An 11,954-nucleotide genomic window follows, 5' to 3' on the forward strand; every position below is an offset into this window, starting at 1 on the left:
AGAAATGAGTACACATATTTGTTGATGCAGATGAATACAATTACACTGCATTTTTCCAGCAATTAACATCTGAGTTTTTGTTGTTTAATTGATCAATGTCCCCCCAAAAATTAAAGCGGCTTTAATTTCTCAACTAATGACTTAAATTCTCAACTACCGGGTCTTGTCATCCTTAAATGTTAGGGTCTTCCCATCTTAAATTTCAGGGTCTTCACATCCTTCCATTCTAATTGAAAGTTTTGTCATTAAAACTTGGGTTTACTCTATCTTCAAAGTGATACGGATATTGCTTGCATATCATCCCTTAAAATTCTCTTGTAGCTTCTCATTCGGTCTAGTTAGACCATTGTACTTCGACATATGAAATGATGCGTTGTTTCAGCACTTGGTCTTCGGTATCCACAATTCGAAATTATGATAAAGCCTAATTTCAACTCATACAACCCCACATATTTTTCCTAATATTTGATAAGAGTCAAAAAATATGATGTCGTTTATCTTCACGTGTCGAGACCGGGCCATTAATGTTGAATTGTAGTGGATGGTCGTCATGAAATCCCCTAATAATATGAGCCGAAATCATGAGAGTTCCACCAAATTTACATCAAGCATGTCAGTGAAAGTTAAAGATTTCAGCATCTAGGCCTTCCTAATAATATGAGCTAGACATTGACCCCGGGTTGCGTTCATCATTCAACCACTATTAATAAAAGGCAAGAAAAATTTAAATTCTATTTAATTTTTATGAACTTGATATAAATTTTGAATCTTATTCAAAATAAGAGATTTTAATTTTGAAAATTTGTCCCATAATTTAATTTTAAAATTGAGCCATTTTTTTATGTTTGTTGGATTCATGCAAGTTTTGTTATTATAGTAATAATAACACATATTGATTATTTACACTATATCGCATACATCATAAATAAATAAATAATGATATATAATTGAAAGATATTTAATCCATGATAGCCGTACACGGATTCAAGTCCAAAGGCCTAAGTAAATGCGGGGATGAAGTTGAAATATTACATAAGCTTTTAATATTTTACATGTCTTCAATCTTTAAAATTCTTGATTATTTGGACTTACCATATTCTAATCATGATCTGCCACTAAATCTAATATTTGCAATAAATTTTTGCGGCAATAAATTTTCATGGAACATTGTGATAAAAATTTAAGGGTGGGAACGATCCATAAACCAGACCACTTAAATAAGTAACAAATAATTAAAAAAATCAACAATGTAAAATATCATAACATTCGCCTAGCACATTGGTCGTGACTCTTGGTCAATTTTTTGCCATATTTTATCTCATATTATACAAAAAATCATAATATCTCATACTACAATTAAATCATGTATCTTATAAATTTGTCAATAACCGCCATAATTAAAAATAAACTGATAAATTAAATAACAAATTTATTTTATTTTTTAGTTAATTTATTAAGAATTAAATTTCTTCAGAGAACACTTTTTACCATAAATAATTACATTCACATTTGATTATTTATTTTATAAGAAAAATATATAATTTTATCAAAAATTATTTTCAAGGGTAAATTTGTCAAATTTTCTCGATGTCATAAACTCTTGTCCCGTGGGGCAGGGCTGCTTGTGCGCCTTTCACTGCCCAAACAGTTCAAGCAGTATGTTACCCGCAACTCGAACTCTACGGGTAGCAACCTAGCGATCAGGGTGCGCACAACCCTGCCCGTCCCTAGTTTTTTTTCTATTTTTAATAAAATTATTTACGGGGAAGTCCTTGCGTGAGTGGGCTGACCGAAAATGTTTCAGTCAGCAACGCAAAAGTTTTTTCCCGTAAACCAATTTTCAAGGGATGCAATTTTCTGAAAAATTCTCATGCAGTTGGAACAATTCACTCAACATAATTTAAACAATACAAATCATATGATTGGGAACTTAGGCTCTGATACCACTGTTGGAATACTGTTTTTTCACACCCAAGATGTAGCGAAAGCTTAAAATTTTGTAATTTTACAATAAAATCAGCATATAGGGTATTTAGATGATTTACCTTTAGCGTTCAACTCTTGGCACCAACTATTCTGGATTTTAAGCGGAGATAGTTCTTTTTGTAAATCTACGAAGGATATATTAGAAGTTGTCTTTCTTCAATCTCCAAGAATAATGTCCATGATTTAAAGCTTGTTTCTTGCCTAGATTGTCATCACCGTCGAGACCTCGCCGCACCTCCATAGGAAATTCGCCATCTCCTGGCCGTTCTCAACACATAATCTTGCCTAGATTGCACTAGAAATCTAGACAAAATTATGTGTTGAGAACGGCCAGGAGATGGCGAATTTCCTATAGAGGTGCGGCGAGGTCTCGACGGTGATGAGGTGGTGACACGACAACGCGTGTTGGTGGAAGTGATGCTCTACCGAAATCTCTCTTGTCAAACAAGTTGGTCGAAAATTTGTGTTCTTGAAGAGAAAAAAAATCCTGCATGCAAGTTTAAACAAACTTATATTTATAATTTTCATGGATTAAGTTACAATCTTACTAGAACTTTTACTTGAGAGTTTTAACCTTCTCAAAAATCTCAAATGAGTTTTTACTTTGTTAAAACTTCTACTATTAGTTTCTATCATATTAAATCTTTACTAGGACTTTAGTCTAACTAGGAGTCATACTAGTTAGAGTTGTATTAGGATTCATCAAATAATCCATGATTGCGGTTTCATCATAATCTCAATTGAAGATCAGACATTACTGATGTGCCGATGATACGAAACTTGTTATTATGAAACAAAGTGAAAGTTTCGAAGATCAAAATTTTCCACTGATTCATTTTTGGCAGTTGCTTATTTTTGAAATCTTTCACTAAATTAGATAGTTGTAATCTCCTAACAAAATTAGCAATCATGTAAACTTTCACAATTTTCAAAGACGAAATACAATTATAAACACTTTTATAAATCATTTGCTTGATCTCCATCAAACTAAATTACCAAATTCAACTATTTAAATTTGATTATCTCAACGAGAACATAAAAATCAATATTGTGTAGCCCTCAATTGTTCGAGGATACAATTGGGTTCAAAACTCGTGTAATTTGAGATAACTTTTACTTCTTATATGGACTATGGATCAAGTATTTGATTATAAGAACGTCAGAGCTCATGTCTGATTGCACATATCGGATCATGATAACAACATCTAGTAACGTAGCACTATGATCTACTAGGTATGGCTGATAGTGGTGCAAGAAGCAATAGGTTTTGGTTAACGTACAATACCGTTATTTCAACTCATATATCATGATCAAATATGCAACCATTGGAAAATTAAAGGTTGCATATGAATTCGATAATGATGTTATGTATATTTTAGTAATCATAGTGGCATCGTATGTGAAACTAAGGAACCACTTTCCCTAAATCACATTTTTTACTCTTGCCAGATATTTATTGCACTATTAACTCATTATATCACATATGATATCCACACATGTAGGTGAACGGTGAATCCTCGACTACAAAGCATCAACTTCTACGAATATTGGAACTAAACTTAGCAGTCATGTTAACTTCCACAACTTCCAAATATGGAATACAATTATAAACACTTTTATAATCCATCTATTTGATATCCATCAAATTAAATCACAAAATTCAACTTGTGGGGCCACGGGTCCGACATTAATACTAATAATTATAAATGTAACAAACCAAACGATTGAGTAAAACACATAATCTGTGGTTCACAAACCGACATAAACATCATCAAAATAATTTAAGGGTCTCGAATGTTTGAAATTTAAGTTTTAACATGTCAAAATAAACTAGTGAGCCAAGTAATCCAAACATCATCAAATAACTCTTAAGACCCGAGAATCTCACTCTAACTCGTATCTACTCGCCTGGAGATGGACTCTGGCATTCCAAGCCTCGCCTCACCTACCGTCAAGCACATGAAAACAAGAGTTAGCCGACGTGCCTGTGATTATAAACCCAGTATGATACAATCAATAACATATGAGAATTAAAATGACAAATATTTCATATGAATTTCATAAAGATGCAATATAATGCAATACATGATCAGAAGCTGTGGGCTATAAATATATCTCAAGATCAAGTTAATCATCTTGTCATAGGGTACCCAAGGGAAGAGAATCCCCCAACAACATCCACCGACTCATCCGCTCGGGGTGGGGTGCTATGTTCTACAATCTCAGGACTATGGTGCACCTATAGAGAGTGTTCAGGCCATAACAGCGACCTCCGCATACATTATGCCAACTCAACTATAGCACATACGTCCAACAAATCAATAAATAAAGGCGACCTCCGCGATATCAAATCGGAATCGACAAGTGGCTCAATATGCAATGTAATGATGCAAATCAATATCATCATCTTGATATCATAATAAATTCATCTCAAGACAACAACCATCATCAAATCACAAGTAATTCATCGAGCCAGAGAATTTTCAATTTAAATAAAAGTTGATACTTTTACCTCGTATGTTACCGACCGTAACATACCTTTCAAATATTACCAAAAGGAGATCGAAACGTGTAGGTGAGAAGTCTTGAACCCCTGAAGTCTACTATAAGTCAAGAACTAAGATCATTTATCAAAACAGAGCAGTTTCTGTACAAAATTCATAATTAATTCAATACTGCTTCGAGTCAAGACCAACATATTGGATATGCCAGAAAACTCAAAGCGCAACAATTATTCTTCAAAAAATTTGTCGAATAAAGTCATTTACCCAGTCGTTTATAATCTGGAACATACAACATAATCCCACAAATTCTCGTCAATTCATTTATGGTACATTTTAGTATTTTGAGCATAACTTTCTCAATATCCAATGGAATCAAGCCAATTCGGTATCATTTCGAATACAAGACAATGTTCTATAACTTTTATTGGAACATAAAATTCAGAATCCCAATCAATAAATCCTGGAATTCGAATAAACATAAGGAATGTACACAAATCTGCACTAACTCAGATTTACAGACCAGTTTTAGTAAAAAAATCACATCTCTTTCATTTCATCCTGAAATTGAGTGATTCAAGAACCAAATCGAAGTTAACTCGATGATCTACAAGTTTGATGAAGACTTTAACATCAAAATCCAATTAATACCGTCCCATATACACGAAATACAGAAGGCGTAAATCTGTTTGTGCATAGAACAAGAAACCATGCTCATAACCCTTTTAAATTCAAACCAACTCAAATAAAACATCTTCCACATCTTAATATCTCAAATATCAATTCTAAATTTCAACTCATTTCCAAACTGGAATAAAAATGGGAAATACTTACATCATCTTGAAGCCCAGGATGAGAGGATCTCAAATCTATCTTCATTTCATATTTTTCTTGAGAAAATCTCCCTTAAATTGAAGAAGAAATTTAGAAATGGAAGGAGAGAGGGTTTCGATGGAGAAATAGGAGGCAAAATGGAGATAATGGTTAGGTGAGGTGAAAGTGTAGAGCCCAAAATCAGTATACATAAACCCTTGCATTTATTAAATGGTTAAAATTATTTATTTAATTTTTAAAATGATTTTAGCGATGCATGATTTATGATTCGCATTATTTTAAATTATTACATGTTTATTTGAAGCACGTTAAAATGTTTTCTTGAGTTTATGTTTCAGACGAATATTCGATGCGAGATCGGGAAAAGAGATCGGTGACGATTTAGGCGATTCTTGTACTGTGGTATTTTATTTCAAGTCAAGAAAATTGTTATCTTAAGTGATTTTGGAATTTTAAGAATTTTAAAGTCTAATTAATTTATCAGGTGATTTTGAGATTTTAAGCTTTTCAAATACCAATTTGAAAATTTGGAGATTTTAATCTTGAAATTTGATACTGAATTATTTTATTTAATCTTTGAGTAGTATTGAATAGTTAGAGTAGTATTATTTTTATTACTAATTATTTAATTAAGCACTTTTAGCTCCTAATTAGTTAATTAATTAGCTAATTAAGCAAATTAACTGCCTAATACATACACACACTTACACGTTAATAACACACACACACAACACACACACACACACAAGCGTTGCAAAATCTGAGAGTGGATAGGGTTCTTGAAAGTCCTTTCAGCAGCCACCTTTCCCCTTGAAAATTTGTGGTGATTTACGTCCTTTTTTCGAGCAAGAATAATGTAGCAAGCATTCCTCGGTCATCTCCTGCAATCCACCGCGTTGGTATTCGTTATCTTCGAGCGTTTAGACGCAAAGGCATGTATATTCTTTCATTTTCGCATCTATCTTGTCATAGTAAATATTTTGATGTATATTGTGTGTAAAAATCCGTTTATGTTATGCAAAGTTTGAGCAAAAATGTTTGAAACAATTTTGGAACAATTTTTAGATCTCAAAAACCGAATATGCTGCCATTTCGAATCTTACGAAATTTCGGTCGGTTTTCTGGAACAACTTTCAACATATAAAATGTAGTACTTTTTGATATCTTCGATTTGACAGTAAATTCGTAATTCTCGGACAAGAAACGAGTGATTTATGATCATTATTGTTTGATTGCTCAAACTATGTTGGTTTTCAAAAATGTTCGCGCAGGGCGGCGCTTGGGCGTGAGATTTTACCGCCCGAACGCTAAGCATTCTGGGAAATATTTTTTTTTCTTGGGCAGGCATGCATAATGTAATAGTATGTTCGACGTGCAAAAGAAAATGTTTTATTTTTTAGGTATGCTAAATGTCTTGTGACCAATTATGAACGGGTTTGGAAGCCGGAGAACGTGTTCGGGGACCTCTACACCCCAGTAAAGTATGACCGGGTTTAGATCAGGATTGAAAAGCGGTAAAGTATGACCAATGACCAATCCACCCGGTAAAGTACGACCGGGTATCTTATGTATGTGGTAGTGGACATCCCAGCCAGCCCAGTACTGTGATTTAGTCTGATCAGGCGCACTATGTTATGGGTCACTTTCTTTGAAACATATCTCAATACAAAATGATGTTGATGCCTATTTAAATATGTATGTTGCGAGTATGTTTATGAAAAGTTTTATGATATGATGGCACATCTATGTTTATGTAAGTTCGTTCAAGTTTAAGTATGCACGCTCTATTTTAAAAAGCATGTGGTTTTATTATGTATTACTTGTTATTCTCAGTTTATACATGTTGAGTCTTTAGACTCACTAGACTTTATCGATGCAGGTAAGGACGAGTATGAGGAGGCGAGATGTGGGGACCAGTGAGTTGGCTCGGACTGCGCGGAGGCTAAACCCGAGGACCGCCTATGTTTTCAAGAAGTTTTAAGCATGTTATTTCATGTACTCTGATTTTTAAGAAAACTATTTTATGTTGTTTTAAACAATTACTTGTTGTGAGCTCTTAACATTTCAAATATTTAATAAAACATTTTATTAATATTGCATTTTTAAAAGATTATTATTTATTTAAGAAAAATTTTATTTTTCCGCAAATTTTAAGTAGATCAAAATACGATTCGTCATAGAAAGTGGGTTTACATATCTCATTTTCGCGTCTGTAGCGCAGCCACGCCACTTTTCAGCGCCTCAGCGCCAACAATCCCGGAGCTCAAGCGCCTAGGCGCTACTATTCGAGCGCCGCGTCGCTTGAATAGTAACCTCATGAACAATAACTTTTTTTAAAAAAATTCGGACATTACACAACTCCTTAAATTTGAGTATCTCAACGAGAATATATAAATCAATACTTGTGTGACCCTCAATAGTTAGAGGATACAATTAGTTGAGGGTTCACAACTCATGTGATTCGAGATAACATTTATTTCTTATACGAGCTTACTTTTATTAGCCCGGTTCTGTGGATCAACTCCTTGATCACAAGAAATTCGGAGCTCAAGTCTGATTGCACCAATCGGATCATGGTAACAGAGTCTAGTAGCATTGTCCTATTATCTCCTACGTATGGCTGATAGTGGTGCAAGGAACAATAGGTTATGGTTAACATACAATACAGTCATTTCAACTCATGTATCACGATCTAATATGCAACTATTGGTAAATCAAAGGTTGCATATGAATTTGATAATGAAGTGATGTATCTTTGAGTAATCATAGTGACATCTTATGTGCAAATAGGGAACCACTTTCCCTAAAGCACATTTCTTACTCCGGTCAGAGATTTCTTGCACTATTAAGTCATCAGATTACGTAGGATATCCACAAATGTAGGTGAGTGGTGAATTCTCGACTAAAAAGCATCGATTTCTACGTATGTCGGAACTATACTAAACAATCATGTTGTTAACTTCCAAATATGGAATACAATTATAAACACTTTTATAAGTCATCTATTTAATCTCCATCAAACTAAATCACCAAATTCAACTATTTAAGTTTGACTATCTCAACGGGAACAAAAAAATCAATACTTGTATGACCATTAGTAGTTCGAGGATATAATAATTTGTGGGTTCACAACTCATGGTATTCGAGATAATATTTATTTCTTATACGAGCTTACTTTTGTTAGCCAAATTATGTGGATCAACTCTTCATCACAAGAACGTCAGATCTCAAGTTTGATTGTACCTATCAGACATGGTAAGAGCATCTAGTATCATTGTTTGATGATGTTCTATGTATGGTTGATAATTGTGAAAGGACCAATAAGTTATGGTTAATGTACAATCCGAACCTTTCATCTCAGATATCTCAATCAAATATTGAAAGTGCAAGAAGTGCACTTAATTTATATGTTAATCAATGTGAATTATATTAGTTTCGAACAGAATTACGCTTGTTTTTTTGTTGTTTTTGTGTCGTGCAGGAAATAAATCATTTTTTGGACGAATGATGGCGATTAGGAGCATGTTTTAATTGTGAACTGCGATAGACGAGAGGCGCAGCGCCACAAGGTAGCGCCGCAGCACTCATTTGTTCGAAAGACAAGTGCCTAGGCGCTGCCCAAGTAGCGCCGCGGCGCCTCACTGCCAAAGAACAAGCGCTTAGGTGCTAAGGAACAAGCGCCGCAGCGCCTACACCCACGAAGAACGGGGGCCTAGGCGCTGCACACCAAGCGTTGCGGCACTAATGGCGGCGAAACAAGCAATTGGGCTTTCAACTTACGGCCCGAACGCGGACATAAAAGAAGAAAAGAGGGTTCAGAAAGAGGGCAGCTATTCTAGGGAGAAAAAGAGACAAGAGAGCAAGAGTGAACACTAGAGGAAGATCCGGAGTGCGAAGATCGATTACAAATACGAAGAACGACGAATCTAGGGACAGAGACGACAATTCGGATTTGTCATCTATTCTTTCGTTTCTATATTTTCTTGTGTTGCGATGTCTAAAACTTAGAACATGTCTTGTTTTTGCTTGAATTTCGTTATTAACTAATTTTCTATTTTAGAGGATTACGTAGCTTTGTCGATACGATGATTTGACGTGGTTGTTTTTATGATTGAATTCTGTTTGGTTTAATTGTGTCTCTTTGTTTTTATTCGACTGCAATTTACTGACCATAAATTTTGTGTTGTCTGATTAATTATACAACTCGGGAGAGGGACTATAATTATAGATCATTAGAGATGCATCGTTGAATGTTTATATTGTTCGGAAGGCATATAAATTTAGCGAGGCCTAGGTAAGAATATCGTTTGTTTATATGAATTGAACTTAGATTCTTATTAGGAATGTTTGGATCGAAGTTTGAATGATATAATTTATTCGTCACTTGGGAAAGAGGAAATAAAACCATAAAGTGTTCTTGGCCATTAAATAATAGAAATTCATGAGTATAAAGTCAAAGGGGAATAATTATAGTCGAAACTTAGTAAAATCACTCCTCTAGATATTTTCTCTTGTTGATATTTCTCCATTTGGTGATTAGATTAATTATTTATTTGAAATTAAGTTGTTTTAAACAAACCGAACCTCTATTGATTTTTCTAAATAAATTCGCGACTATTTTAATTACAAGCACTGATATATTTTCACATACACACTCCTCATGAGAACGATACTTTACTTACATATATTAAAACTTGACAACCATGCGCTTGCGAGCGGAAAATAACGCAACAAATATACAACCATTGATAAATCAAAGGTTTCTGTTGGAACATTTTATGTTCGCAATTTTGATTTTGATGATTAACAAAACTTGTTATTTTGTTTCTAATGATTTACCTAAGTGCGTAGGAAGCAGTAACTGATCAGGCTTCGAACTGATCAGTTAAACGAGCCAAACTGAAGCTAATAGATGCGAACTGAAAGTGCCAGCTGATTGCCCAAACTGAATCAGCTCAAATAATTTATCAAAGAACAGTTCAACTGATTGTCCAGCTGATAGGTGGTTTAGCAGAAGATCTTCAAAAGCCTGGCCAGCTGATGAAGTACTCAACTAATGAAGAACTCAGCTGACCAGTTCAACTGAAAGAGTGAAATCAGTTCAACTGACGAGTCAAGTGATTTCACCAGCCCAACTGAAGATCAGTTCAGATGACCAGTTAGGTGCATCAGTTAGGATTCAATCAGTTGCAGATCTAGACAAGTTTACCTAAGTGGATTCCAGCTACGCACAAAGATACAAAAGTTATTGTACGATCAAAGGTACAATAATGGACGTTGCAGCAAAACTTGAAAACAAAATGTTCCAGCATAGATGTCGGAAAGTTGAGACACGAATCTCAAGGAACACATTCAAGCTGCAACAGATACAATTATTAAGTCTCACTGTACGATCAGTTTCTCGCCTATAAATAGAAGATCAGTGAAGATCAATAAGATACAAGTTTGTGAAGATACAGAGAAAAAGGGCACGCATATTGCATATTAGCTTACAAGAAGCAATAAGCCCAGAGGGAACACTTCATCGTGTTATCAGCTTAGATTAGAAGCACAATTTCCTCAGTGTGTGAGAACACTTTTGTGTTGTACTCAGAGATAAGTTCTCACATACACACACACCACCACTCAAATGTAGTCTTGCATAAAGACAATAAACTTGTATCTGTAGTCTTTGACACAGACGTTAAACAAGTGTTGACTGGAAAGTGCTGCCTTCAGTCTAGTCTAGGATTTCAGTTAGGCAGTGAGTAAGTCCTAAGTTGGGTGGGTTTGTACAAGGTGTTGTATAAATCAAAGTCTTCTAGTGGATCCTACCCGATGTGGTAGAAGGGGTGACGTAGGAGCAGTTGAAGTCTCCGAACATCCATAAATATATCTTGTGTACTCTAACTGTTAATCCCTAGTTTTAAACTGATTTGATCAGTTAGAGCATCCGTCAATTCAGTTTTCACCATAACTGAACTGATGTATGTCAAAATTGATTCCCTTATTTTCAGTTATTCAGTTACACAATATATCAGTGTTTCTTAACGAATGATTATTTCGAGTGTTTTTCGCTTAGTTTAATACCAAACTCGATCTAATTCATCAGTATATACATTCTTAGAACACGAGCTATTGCAGCTCTTGGAGAATATTGTGTTTGTAGCACCTCAAGGTGCCCAGCACATGATCCTTCAGTTGTATATTCTATAATGATGTGATGTATCTTTGAGTAATCATAGTGGTATTGTATGTGCAATTAGGGAACCACTTTCCATAAAGCACATTTCTTATTCTCGCAAGATATTCATTACACTATTAACTAATTAGATCACATAGTGTTGGAAACTGAATTTCTGATATTTGACAAACTGAGCGTCTAACTGATCTAGAAGAATGATAGAAACTGATATAAAATATGCAAACTATCAGTTGGCAGTAACTGAAGGACAATACGCCGATTTTCAAAGGCAACTGAACCAGCAACTGAACTACGCAGACAACTGACTGATCAGTTACTACAAACAGTTGTGAGCTTATCAACTACAATCAATCAGCTGATCCTTAAACGTCATCAGTTAAGGAATAAGACATTCAACCGACAAAGCTGACTGCAACAAGTAGTGGGATCGTCGCATTTCAGAAAGCTGC

This window comes from Primulina tabacum, chromosome 12, assembly GCF_025594145.1.
Source record: "Primulina tabacum isolate GXHZ01 chromosome 12, ASM2559414v2, whole genome shotgun sequence".
Classification (NCBI taxonomy): Eukaryota; Viridiplantae; Streptophyta; class Magnoliopsida; order Lamiales; family Gesneriaceae; genus Primulina; species Primulina tabacum.